At 42.8% G+C, this 13,487-nt stretch overlaps 1 protein-coding gene across 2 annotated transcripts in view; it reads right to left on the bottom strand.

Moving 5' to 3' along the window:
* NIM1K (NIM1 serine/threonine protein kinase) overlaps window positions 1-13,487 on the bottom strand; it is an 84,552-nt gene that overhangs the window by 38,740 nt on the left and 32,325 nt on the right. The window contains exon 1 of one of the 2 annotated variants that reach the window (XM_007052827.4): window positions 4,792-4,849. The exons of the other annotated variant lie outside the window; for it this stretch is intronic. The gene's annotated coding sequence lies outside the window, so the exon portion shown is untranslated. Of the gene's footprint in view, window positions 1-4,791; window positions 4,850-13,487 lie in introns of those variants that run through there. 2 annotated transcript variants of the gene reach the window in all.

Genomic DNA, 13,487 nt, shown 5'->3' with positions numbered 1-13,487 from the left:
AAATAGCTATAAAAATTGAGAACAGAGGACACAATAATCTCTCCCTTCATCTCTACTCGTGGCATCAATGACACTTGAAAGACAAAGGAAGTATCATTGGACTGAAGGGTGATCCTGGCTGAAAGATTCAGCCAGTAAGACTGCTAGAACATGTGGTGAGAGATCTTCTGCTTTGAAATCACTTTAGCTTGTTAAATTAGCTATTAGTTGCATTTTTATCTTTTATTTTATTGTAACCAAATACTGATTTTATGCCTCATTACTTGTAATTACTTAAAATCTATCTTTCTGTAGTTAATAAACATATTTTATTGTTTTACATAAGCCAGAGTATGTTTGGACTGAAGTGTTTGGGGAACTCCATTTGCGATAACAAGGTTTGTGAATATCATTTTCTATTAATTAAATGATGGACTTTATATGAGCTTGCATTGCCCAGGAGGGTACTGGGCACTACAAGACACACATTTCTGGGGGAAAGTCTGGGGCTGGGAATTTGCTGGTATCACTCTGCAGTGTAATTCAAGGGTGGCAGGCTGGCTGCCTGAAGCACTCTTGCAATCTAGCTAGGGGTAATTTACATGCTGGGGGCTGTGTGTGAATAGGCCAGGAGTGGTTGCTCTCATAGCGAAGCAATGTAAAAGGTACCGCAGGTTGGAGAACAGTCCAACAGTCCAGCTTGTACTCTGGGTAAGGTCACAGGCTGCCATCCCCAGTGAGATTTGCTTAGGTCTTCCTCATCATATTTGCTCCCAACTGAATTTTTGTATCAACTTTATATAATAGAGGCATACACTTTTAAACCACCCTCCTTGCTCCAAACATATTCAAGCATGGCAAAAGGCCTGTCTGAAACAACTGATAGGCTGGTGCAGTGTATAAAGAATTGGTTAGTGTCTCTTTAAATAGTTTATGAGCCTTCTAGTGGCCCTCACTATGTTTCAGAAGCCACACAAACCCTGCCAGAGAAGCAGTGTGTATACATAGGTTGTCCTTGTATGGTATATATACTTAGTAATCTGTTCATATAACATATGTTGTGTAAAGAGCAGAAGATACAACAGTGGGCATAAAAGACTAATCTTCTTAAATGATCTGCCCATCCTTCCAAAAAAGAAAAATACTTCCTCCTTAATTAATGTGAATTAGTGAGAGGATATATTAAAACTAATCTCAAAATCCCTTTTGCTTTTTAAATGGTAGAAGTGTGCTGAAATCAGTCAGCTGCTGATATGACAAAGGGCAGCAGTGGCATAAAGTTCTCCATATATTAAGTTGCACAGTGATGTTAGACTCTGACATCACATAAAGGACAAACCCTTCTTCAAAACTTCTTTCTCTCGTCTGGAAACAGGGACGGCATTTGTCTTATTTAGTAAAACTCTGACTGCAGTGGAGGCCACTCAAGGTAGAGTCAGATATTGTCTGATCTTTACTGATTTCTGGCAAATTGGCTCTGAGGTTTCATGGAAGATTGAAAGTAGACTGGGTCATACAGGGTCACAGGGCCATCAGGGAAAATAAACGGAGATCTCTGAGGTGGGTGTTAGAGCAACTCATTGCTGGTGAGGAAGCATTACACATGAGTTTAAACAAGCCATTGGAGCCCTAACAGTGTTACAAATGGATGAAATTCCATCGGTAGGAAATGACTGGCAACTCTTTAAGACCACTTTAAGCACAGGATAAACACTGGTTTTAATTGCTTTTCCTGCCTAACTTCAGATATCACTAGTATCAGACCTTTCTGAGTCATTTTGATGGGCATGGGGGTTGGAAGGCAGATAAAATTGCACCATCCTTGGTTTGCACAGATTATCCACTGAAGACTCAAACTTTTGACTAGGACTCTATTCTCTAAGTGAAACGTATAGGGAAAACTAGTCACATTCTTTACATGAGTGTTCAGTTTGAGGATACTTGATGTAAAAAAAATTTAAATAGTTTTAAATAACTATGTGGTGAAGACCCTAAGGTCCCAGCCAACCCAACTTTATTTCAGCTCTGTGAGCTGAGTAGGCTGCAGAAGATTGCAGACACCAGCGCTAGAGCAGTACAATATGCTGTTAAAGGTCAAGATTAGAAGACAACTCCTACCTACCAGAAAATTTCAAAGCAACTTAGAGAAGAGAACACTCCAATGACACTGTGTCACAAGGCATCTCACAGATAACAGAGGACTTCAAGAAACTCAGAAAGCGTGCTGAAGAATAATAATGACCAAGCAATGTTCTCTGATATCCTTCCTGTCCCAGAAACAAAGGAAGGCAGAAGCAGCAGGATGTGGAAGTGAACGGCTGGCTAGGTAAGTGGTGGAGGGCTTTGGTTTTATGGAATATTGGCCGATTCTCTATGGGGGAAGGGGGCTGTATCGTTTGGAAGGTCTCCACAAAAAGGGGCAGCAGGCTAGCATAGTCAGGAGGGGGGTAAAGTAATAACAAAAGGGGAGGGTAAAAAGAGAGAAGATAAGATTAGCATAATATCAATATCATAACAAAATTAATCAAGGGACATGAAGAAAAGAAATTCTTTAATTGTCTGTGCACCAGTGCTAGGAGCTGGAGGAACAAACAAGAGGAATTGTTATTGCTCATTTATGAGTGTAATTGGATCTAGTTGGTTTTACTGAGACCTCGTGGGATAATTCATATGATTGGAATGTTAAAATCAATGGTTATAACTTATTTAGGAAGCATCAAGTAGGCAAAAGGGGGAGGGGGGAAGGCACTCTATGTTAAAATAGTATTACCCATTTCCGAGTCACTGACAACTCAGAAGAAAATGACCTTGAGTGCTTAAGGATCAATGTCCTAAGAGATAAAGCATGTGACACTGTATTAATTGTTGTCTGCTACAAAACACCAAATCACGCTAGGGAATAGCATGACTGGCTCCTTAAGTACCTATTTATGACATGTAGGAAAAAATGCTGCATGATCAGGGGGACTTCAGTTTGAATGACATATGCTGAAGGTCTCATGGTGCCAAAATTAAAACATCCTTGGAATTTTCAAAATATTATAGATGACAGTTTGCTAACTCAAAAAGTGTTGCATCCAACATGGGGGAAATCTACATTAGCCCTCATTCTGACAGATAAAGAGGAAATGAACTAAAAATTAATGGTAGCTTAGGTATAAACAATAATGACCTTATCATATCTATAATATGCAAACAGAATAAAGCCTAAACAAGTAATATATACATTTGGAGATTTAAAAGGGCCAATTTAACAAAGCTGAAAACAATTACAAGGCAAATCAGCTGGGAGGAAGCATTTAATCAGAAAAAGGTGAATGATAATTGGGAATTGTTTAAGAACGCTTTACTTGATACCCCAAAAGCCACAATCGATTAAGAAGGCCGTACCAGTTAAAAACTAACCTGGTTTAGAGGGGAAGTGAAGCCAGCTAAAATATTAAAAAATAATATATAAAAATGAAATAAAGGGGAAGTCGATAGTAAGGAATATAAACCAGAAGCTAGGAATTGTAGAAATTTGATAAGGGAAGCAAAGGAATACAAGGAGAAATCTTATAGTCAGTAGAGTTAAGCACAATAAGGAGTTATTTAAGTATACTGGGAACAAAAGGAATCCTACCAATGTATTGGTCCATTACTAGATGGAAATGACAGAATTATCAATAATAATGCAGAAAAGGAAGAAGTTTTCAATCAGTATTTCTGTTCTGTATTTGGGGAAAAAAACAGATGATGTAATCATATCATATGATGATAATGAAATACTTTCCACTCTAACAATAACTAAGGATATTGTTAAACAGCGGCTGCTAAAGTTCAACATTTATAAATGAGCAGGTCCAGATAACTTGCGCCTGAGCTGGTTGAGGAGCTTGCTGGACCATTAATGTTGATTTTCAGTAACTCCTGAGACACTGGGGAGGTTCCAAAAGACTGGAAGAAAGCTAATGCTATGCTAATATTTAAAAAGGGTAAATGGGATGACCCAAGTAATTATAGGCCTGTCAGTGTGACATCAGTCCCAGAAAAGATAACGGAGTGGCTGATCCAGGACTTGATTAATAAAGAGTTAAAGGAGGGTAATATAATTAATGCCAATCAACATGGGTTTATGGAAAATGAATCCTGTCAAACTAGCCTGTCTTTTTTTGATGAGATTATAAATTAGCAAAGGAAATAGAATTGATATAGTATATTTAGACTTCTATAGAGCATTTGACTTGGTAACACACATTTGATTTAAAAACTAGAATGATATAAAATGACATAAAATTAACATGGCATATATTAAATGGATTAAAAACTGGCTAACTGATAGGTCTCAAAAGGTAATTATAAATGGGGAATCATCACTGAGTGGGTGTGCATTCATGGGGTCCCCACGTAGATCAGTTCTTGGACCTACCCTATTTAACATTTTTATCAATGACCTGGAAAAAAAACAAATTCATCATGAATAAGTGATGTAGAGAGTTTAGAGATAACACAAATATGGGGGAATGGTAAACAATGAAGAGGACAGGTCACTGATACAGGGTGATCTGGATAACTTGGTAAGCTTGGCACAAGCAAACAACATGTGTTTTAATATGACTACTGTATACATCTAGGAACAAAGAATTTAGGCCACACTTATGTGATGGAGGACTCTATCTTAGAAAGCAGTGACTTTGAAAAAGACTTGGGGGTCATAGTGGATAATCAGCTGAATGTGATCTGCCAGTGCGAAACTATGGTCAAAAGGGCTAATGTGAACTTTGGATGCAGAAACAGGGGAAATCTCGATTCAGAGTAGAGAGGTTATTTTACCTCTGTTTTTGGCACTAGTGTGACTGCTGTTGGAACACTGTGTCCAGTCTGGTGTCCACAATTCAAGAAAGATGTTGATAAACTGGAGAGAGTTCAGAGAAAAGCCATGAGAATCATTAAAGAATTAGAAAAACATGTGTTATATTGAGGGACTCAAGGACCCCAAATTATTTAGCTTAACAAAGAGAAGGGTAAGGGATGACTTGATCACCGTTTATGAGTACCTCCATGAGGAACAAATATTTCATGATGGGTTCTTCACTCTAGCTGGAATTGAAGCTAGACGAATTCTGACTGGGAATAAGGTGTAAATGTTTTAACAGTGAAGGTCATTAAACATTGAAACACTTTACCAAGGGTCATGGTGGATTCTCCATCACTGACAAATTTTAAATCAAGATTGGACGTTTTTCTAAAAATATATGTTCTAGGAATTATTTTGGGGAAATTCTATGACCTTTGCTATACAGGAGGTTAAACTAGATGATCACAATGGACCCTTCTGGGCGTGTCTACATGAACAATTAGTTAGTGGCATCCTAGGGTGTGAATCTACCCTGCCTGCATTAGCCTGCCAAGGACTAACTGTCCATGTAGACCCTGCTGACATGCATTAACAGCTTGTTGATGTGCTTTGATCTAGTCCTCTTTGAAACAGGACTAGATCAAAGTGCATTAACAAACTGCTAATGTTACTCCTGGGGGAATTCTGTGTCAAAAAATTAAAAATTCTGCGCACAAATTTGTCAAAATAACACCATATAATCACACCAGTTTCAATTATTTTGGTAATTTATTTCAAAATACCTGTCAACAAGTATGTCTTTAACAATACAGACACACACAAATTTCCCCCCAGGAGTAGAAATTTAAAGAAACCCCTATGAAAACCCAGTTCCTGTGTCTCTGCCTCCACCCCCTCACAGCCCACCCGGGGAGGCCAGACACTCACCCTTCCTCCCGCACACAGCCCAGCCGTGGGGCGCTCCCTGGCACAGACACTCACACCCCTGCATCCCCAGAGCCCAGCCATGGGGCCCTCCCTGGCCCAGACACTCACATCCCCTATCCCACAAAGGCCAGCTGCATGCTCCTGCTGGCCCAGACAGGTTGCTGAATCTGCATTTTTTGCCAAAAAAAGTTTCAGTCAAAAAATTTCATTGAGATCTAGTTATGAACAAATTAAATCCCACATAAATCCTATTTTGAGGATTTACATGGTACATAGACCCTTGTGTGGGTCTTCTACCCGAGGGTGAATTTCATACATTGTACACAACAGTATACCCACCCTGCAAAACTACAGATATACTCTGATGAGTGCATGAAGACAATGGATCAGCCAGGGTGTACATACACATTTGAATCTGCTGGCTACCCTGCTGCCATTCATACATTGACTGTATCACCGCACTGCAGTTTAATTTCCCTGTGTAGCATAAATTCTCAGTACTTTTCTTGTCTTGATTTTCAAAACATATTATCCTTTTCGCTTGGATAAAAATGTTTTGGCTGAAAACAATACAATGGATTATTCCACAGGAATTACCAGAAAGTCACACTATGCCTACAACCAAGATGGGACATTAAATTCAAGCCCGATTTTCAGTTTCATCAGTTTCTCCACAAATTACCTTTCGGACTGAGATTTTTTTGGGCTTGGAATTGTTTTGTAAAGTTTGAAGAAAATCTATTTAGCTATTTCTGAGCTATTGAAGCATGAAAGATCAAAACTGTTTAAAAACAGTCAGATCAGGAGGGTGGTGGTGAGAGGCATGGAGATAAATTTGAAATTATTTGGATTTAGAACACCAGACAGTATAGTTTTACGCAGACCCAATCGTTTTCATAGAAATGGCCTTTTATACAAAGCATGCTTACGGACTCCCATATTATCATCAACAACAATCCAAACAGGATGAAATAAGAGACATAAAATATTAAAAACCTTTAGACTAAATAGTCTTACAAAACAAATGTTCTCCCCTCTGAATCAATATACAGCACACATGTAACTTGAGCAATGAAGCCCCAAGCAGGATTCTGTATTTTCTCAAAAGTCTCAGGAGAACGTTTTACTTTATAAACAGCCTGCTCCAGGAGTTCAGACATCAAGGACACGCATCTGCTTCTCTACTGATGGCATTGATTTTTTCCTCCAGTTACACATAATGCAATTCCAGTAAGGCAGCTCCATTACATATGCTCTGGATCAGCAGGAAATTGAAAACCCACTCACAGAAGAAACTAAGGTTTACAATTCCCGTTGAAGCATAGCAATAGGAACATTGTGGCTCAGCAGTGTCCCTGGATCTACAGTGGATGGAGCAACCATGGCAGCTGTGCACTGGTACTGGACTATTTTCTGAACCATAGAGGCAGCTATCAGTGTAATGAGAGAATTGGATTTGACATAACTTGCAGCCATCTTATGCACTTAAAACTGGAAGCAAGGATGCCACAGAGTCAGAAAATCTGGCGTTGGCTTAGGCGGACAGAACAAAAACAGCTGCACAAAGCTGCAGTATTACTAACAGGATAGATACAGTGAAAGGACAGATTCATGGGGAGGGGGTGGAAAACTGACCCTTGGTCTGGGTGCCTAAGTTGCTTTCCTGATGAGTAGAATAATAATTTTTTATTTGCTGTTACTAGGGGATTGTTAGCCTATCGGAGCCATTATGAGTTGTGTGCCTGGTTTGGAGAAAATCTATAAAGAGTTTAGTTAGACTGTACTTTGCAGAAGTTTGGATTTTTTACAAGCAAGGAGATTGGCATCAAACTCCCAAGTGGCTAGGACAAAGGCAGGCCACTAGAATCCTGTTGCTGTCATTTGACACCACCTCAGACTTTGGGTAACTGAATGTGCTTCTAGAGCACGAGTCGGCAACCTTTCAGAAGTGGTGTGCCGCGTCTTCATTTATTCACTCTAATTTAAGGTTTCGCGTGCCAGTAATACATTTTAATGTTTTTAGAAGGTCTCTCTCTATAAGTCTATATATTATATAACTAAACTATTGTCGTATGTAAAGAAAACAAGATTTTCAACATGTTTAAGAAACTTCATTTAAAATTAAATTAAAATGCAGAGCCCCCCGGACCAGTGGCCAGGACCTGGGCAGTGTGAGTGCCACTGACAATCAGCTGACATGCCGCCTTTGGCATGCGTGCCATAGGTTGCCTACCCCTGTTCTAGAGTATTGCTAGTTTTGATATGTGCTTTGTACTCAATAAAAACAAGTGGAAGCACTCTGGTGTGTACCAGACAGGGGTGCTGTGTCCCCCACTGATTTATTTCCTGAAACGGCCTGGAAAACAGATTAGTTACCATAGCTTTGGGTTCAGATAACCCCGGGTAACACTGGAACTGAAAAAATCCTGAATATCATTTCATGTAGCACCATTCATACTAAAGATGTAGGGACTGTATGACATTGCTTTCTACTGGACTGGCTCAGACCTGCTCTATTTTCTACATTTCATGTGCGCAGTTTAGCTGACAAGTGTGATATCTGTACTCAGGTTTGACCATACACTTATTACACTACAAATTCCCAAGGTGCTTTACAAAGCAATAACATATTGGCAGTGTTGAAACTGTAGACCAAAGGTGGTAGAGGTATCATGCAACCAACAATAGCTCGCACAGTAGGGTTGCTAGGGGTCTGGTTTTCAACCAGAACTCCCGGTCAAAAAGGGACCCTGGCAGCTCCGGTTGACACCACTGACTGGGCTGTTAAACGTCCAGTTGGTGTCACAGCGGGGGCCTGGGGCTAAGGCAGGCTCCCTGCCTGCCCTACCTCCACGCGGCTCCCGGAAGTGCCTGCCAGGTCCTTGTGGTTGCATGGGGGCCAGGGAGGCTCTGTGCACTGCCCTCACCCCCGTGCAAACTCCGCAGCTCCTATTGGCTGGGAACTGTGACCAATGGGAGCTGCGGGAGCAGCACATGTGGGCACAAGGGCAGTGCATGGAGCCTCCCTGGCCACCCCTGTGCCTAGGAGCTGCACTGCAGGGACCTGGAGGCCACTTCCTGGGAGCCAGGTTAAGTGCTGCCAGGACCCTGCACCCCGAACCCCCTCCCACACCCCAACACCCTGCCCCAGCCCTGAGCCCCCTCCTCCATCCCAAACCCCTCATCCCCAGCCCCACCCAGAGCCTACACCCCCATCCGGAGTCCTCACCCCCCTGCACCCCAACCCCCTCTCCAGCCCAGAGCCCTCTCCCACACCCTGAACCCCTCATTTCTGGCTCCACCTGGAGCCTGCACTCCCAGCCCAGAGCCCATACCCTTCGCCCCGCACCCCAACCCTCTGCCACAGCCAAGTGAAAGTGAGTGAGGGTGGGGGGAGAGTGAGCGATGGAGGGAGGGGGGATGGAGCGAGCGGGGCGGGGCCTTGGAGAAGGGGTGGGGTAGGGATGTTCGTTTTTGTGCGATTAGAAAGTTGGCAACCCTGTTACACAGGCATGGCTTGGGGCATCAGAACCTGTTTCACTGAGAGAGGAAATATGTGCTAGGCCACCAGTGATACCCTCCACTCTTTTTTTACAGTGCCATAGGAGTTTTAACCTCCACATGGACAGTGACCTATCAGAAGCCTTCACAAAATGAGTTGGTGGTTTCAGACCAGTACTTATTAGTGGACAAATCACAATAACCATCACCATGCTTGGTGCTTAGCACTAACAGGCAACCTGTAGCACTATGGAGTCCAAAGGCTGAAGGGGCTATAGAGACTGAACAGAGGGGAATGATAGCCTAGTAGCTGAGGTGCTAGCTTGGAACCTAGGAGACCTGGACTCAATTCCCTGCTCTGCCACAGACTTTCCTGTGCGACCTTGGGCAAGACATTTAGGGCCAGATTTTCAAAGGTATTTAGGTGTCTAAAGATGCAGATAGGCATCTAGTGGGATTTTCAAAAACATCTAAGCAAGTGAGGTGCCTAAGCCCCACTGACTTCAATTGGAGTCTCTCTGGGCCAGATTTGTAAAAGTATTTAGGTGCTTAAAGATACTGATTGGTACCTGGTAGGATTTTCAAATGAGCCTAGGTGCCTAACTCCCACTGATTTCAAATCAATGGGAGTTAGGTGCCTAAACACCCATTTGAAAACCCGACTAGTCCCTTAACTGCATCCTAAGGTGCCTAAATACCTTTCAAAGTCTGTCCCTCTGTGCCTCAGTTCCCCACCAGTGAAATGGGCACATCAGTACTTCCCAACCTCACAGGGACATAGCGAGGATATATATATTAAAAAGATTGTTAAAAGTTCCAGTACTACAGTAATGGGATCCACTTAAGTACCTTAGCTAGCTAGAACTGTTATCTCATCCCTGCAGATAACGCCTCTATAGCAGGGCTGGGACACATTAACACATAGTAAGGGGAAGCTTGTGCGGCTAATACCCAGGCTGTACCTCTTCTGTGATTAACAGAGGACTTCACACCCCAGGCCCTCTCTCAAGAGCTACATTTAGACATATTTAATAAAATATAATAATAAGAGATTAAAAACAAAAGTTCAGACCCTATCATGGTTAGGTATTCTGTACATTTTTAAAAGCCTACAAAACAAATACCAAAGAAGCAGTTTAATTTCAAAGGAATTCTATGTCCATGACTTGAGATTTGATTATACTTAGAAACTTTTGGGTTGGTGAAAACAAATCTGATTAGAATCTTTTTAATGTGGCAATGAAAAACATTCCCTAAAATGAGCAAATCAAGGTATAGCTTGCTTTGCTCCCCAGAAGCAGCAACTAGTTTAACAATGAATAATAACTGTGCAACTTAATGTGGGTGCATGTTAAATATTTAAGTGTTCCCTGCAAGTAATGCCATGTTGCCTCCAAGTTCTTTAGAGTGGCTCTTCTTGGCACTATGCAATATACTGCTATGCTAGCTGATTGACCTGTCTGCAAAACTTCTTTAAGGAGAGTGAGGAAAGGAAATAATGAGTAATATTCAAAACAAGAAAGAAGTGAAGTGAATGGAGGTTGAAGGAAGAAACTATAACTTTATCTGGTGAGTATCAATGTGTGAAGATGATTTCCACTACATTTTTTGAATTGTTGCCTTTCAGTTCTTAGGGGCCAGATTCTGATAGCCTTGCTCATGCTGAGTAGTTTCTGATTTCACAAATAGTCCCAATGGTCCAGACCAGGGATCTCAAACTCAAATCACCATGAGGGCCACATGAGGACTAGTACATTAGCCCGAGGGCCACATTACTGACACCCCTCCCACGGCTGCCCCCGCCCCTACCCCCACTTCACCCCTTCCATGAGGCCCCGCCCTTGCCCCATCTCTTCCCACCCTTTCCCTGCCCCCATTCCAACCCCTTCCCCAAAGTCCCCACCCCAACTCTGCCCCCTCCCTGCCCCTATTCCAACCCCTTCCCCAAATCCGCCTCTTCTCTGCCTCTTCTCCGCCTCCTCCCCTGAGCGCGCGGGTCCCCGCTCCTCCCTCTTCCCTCCTGGAAAGTGCTAAGCGCCGCCAAACAGGTGTTTGGCGGCAGGAAGCACCTGGAGGTAGGCAGAGGAGCTGGGACACAGCGGGCTGGGCGGGAGGGGAGGCAGCAGGGGAGGGAAGCTTGGTGGCCGCAGGAAATAACTCAGGGGGGCGGGTGCAGGGAGCTTGGCAGGCTGCAGCAAATAACTTCGTGAGCAGACAGTAATCCCCTTGCTTACATCTGAATAACTTAGCATCAGTGTGGGTAAGGGCCTCGCAATTTGACTCATTAACTTCAATGGGGCTATTCATGGAATAATTCAACATGAGAAAAGATTATCAGAATCTGATCACCATTTATGATACAATAATATAAATTCCGTTTATCAAAGAATTAGATTAACCTCCCCATTTAATTTCTAATAATGTCCAAGCAGGGAGATCAAACACTGCACCTTCTCATTGATAAATATATAATTTCACACACAGTTTGACCTCCAAGAGGTCATTTCGTCATATTGGATGTAAACATTAATTTTATACTTTCCAGTGTTAGGAAAATACTGAAATATATAACATGCCTCGGTCAGAAGTTCAACAGAAGCCTCACATCTGACATTTTTTACTTCTTTTTGAAGAGATGCTGAATTGATGGCCCTGGAGACCTATATGTGTTCACAGAACAAGTGCTGCACATGCAGCAGTGATGAAAGCTTGCCCACACTGCCCTGCCACTGGGCCTCCACTCTGTCCTGGCAGGACCATTGCTGAAGGTTTCAGCCCAGTTCAGTTTCCAAAAGGTTCCAATTAAATGTCAAGAGTTTTGTGATGTAGAACCTGCTGGCTCGACTGAGACCTTGAAACTTACTTTAGACAGGTAGGGCTGGTTTTGGGGTGGGCACTGTTAGGATATAGATATTCAGGCCTGTCTGTAAAGGCCTATACTCTAAGAATTTAGGTGTATTCTTATCACTTGACTAGTTATAGAGGTACAAAAGAGAATCAAAATCACTGTCTGCTGGTGTAAGGGCCTTCTCTTACTGTGACAGTTTGAGGCCCTGTTCTTAGGCTAAGGCCTTTGGCTAAGCAACAGAGGCAGCCATAAGCTAGGAAGCGACAGGTCACATCCTCACATTCCAAACTAATCACATTGAAAGAAGGTGCTATTGGGCTGTTAGGAATACAATCCTGTCCTGATAATGCCTATCACCTCCAGAGAAAGGGAAGTGCCTAGAAAATGTAAAAGGAAACAGCATCCTGTCTGGCACGAACTCACTTATCAATACTGGGATGTGAAATCCTCACTTCTGTATTGTTTTGTCATTATAGTTCCCACTTTGCTATTGTTTGTCTGTATAATCTCTGTCTGGTTCTGTGATTGTTCCTGTCTGCTGTATAATTAATTTTGCTGGGTGTAAACTAATTAAGGTGGTGGGATATAATTGGTTACATAATCATGTTACAATATGTTAGGATTGGTTAGTTAAATTTCAGGAAAATGATTGGTTAAGGTATAGCTAAGCAGAACTCAAGTTTTACTATATAATCTGTAGTCAACGAGGAAGTGAGTGGGCGTGGGTGGGAGGGGGTGGCCGTGGGAACAGGGAATGGGGGTAAGGAAATTGGAATCATGTTTTGCTAAAGGGGGAGATGGGAACAGGGAATGGGAGTGGGGAAACTGGAATCCTGTTTTGCTAAGGGCAGGAATGGGAACAGGGACACAGGTGTAAGGCTCTGTGGTGTCAGAGCTGGGAAGGAGGATACTAAGGAGGGAAACTGGAATCATGCTTGCTGGAAGTTCACCCCAATAAACATCGAATTGTTTGCACCTTTGGACTTCGGGTATTGTTGCTCTCTGTTCATGCGAGAAGGACCAGGGAAGTGAGTGGGTGAAGGAATAAGCTCCCTAACATCTTGGTGCCGTGACTCGGATGCATCGCATTGGATAGGTGAGCGGCAGCCTGTAAGTCCCCCTTCCCAACAGTCCGCGCAGCTGCTTGGAGGGGGTATCGCGAACTCTCGTGATGGTAGTTGCGGGTTCTGGCAAGCCAGGGTAAAGGATTTTTTGGATAAATGGATAAGGAAGAACCAGGACCCATACCAGGTGCAGGGGTCAACCTGGGATGAGATTAAAAAGGAAGTGTTAGGGGACCCAGAGGTATGGGGGGTGGCTGAGGAGCCCACCCTCCTTGGTATATTTGGGTAGTGGAAGAAGGTCCCTGCCCATGGGACTGAATGCCTTCCAGGG

Source organism: Chelonia mydas, chromosome 5 (genome assembly GCF_015237465.2).
Source record: "Chelonia mydas isolate rCheMyd1 chromosome 5, rCheMyd1.pri.v2, whole genome shotgun sequence".
NCBI classification, from domain to species: Eukaryota; Metazoa; Chordata; order Testudines; family Cheloniidae; genus Chelonia; species Chelonia mydas.
This window is presented reverse-complemented; position numbering and strand designations above follow the sequence as displayed.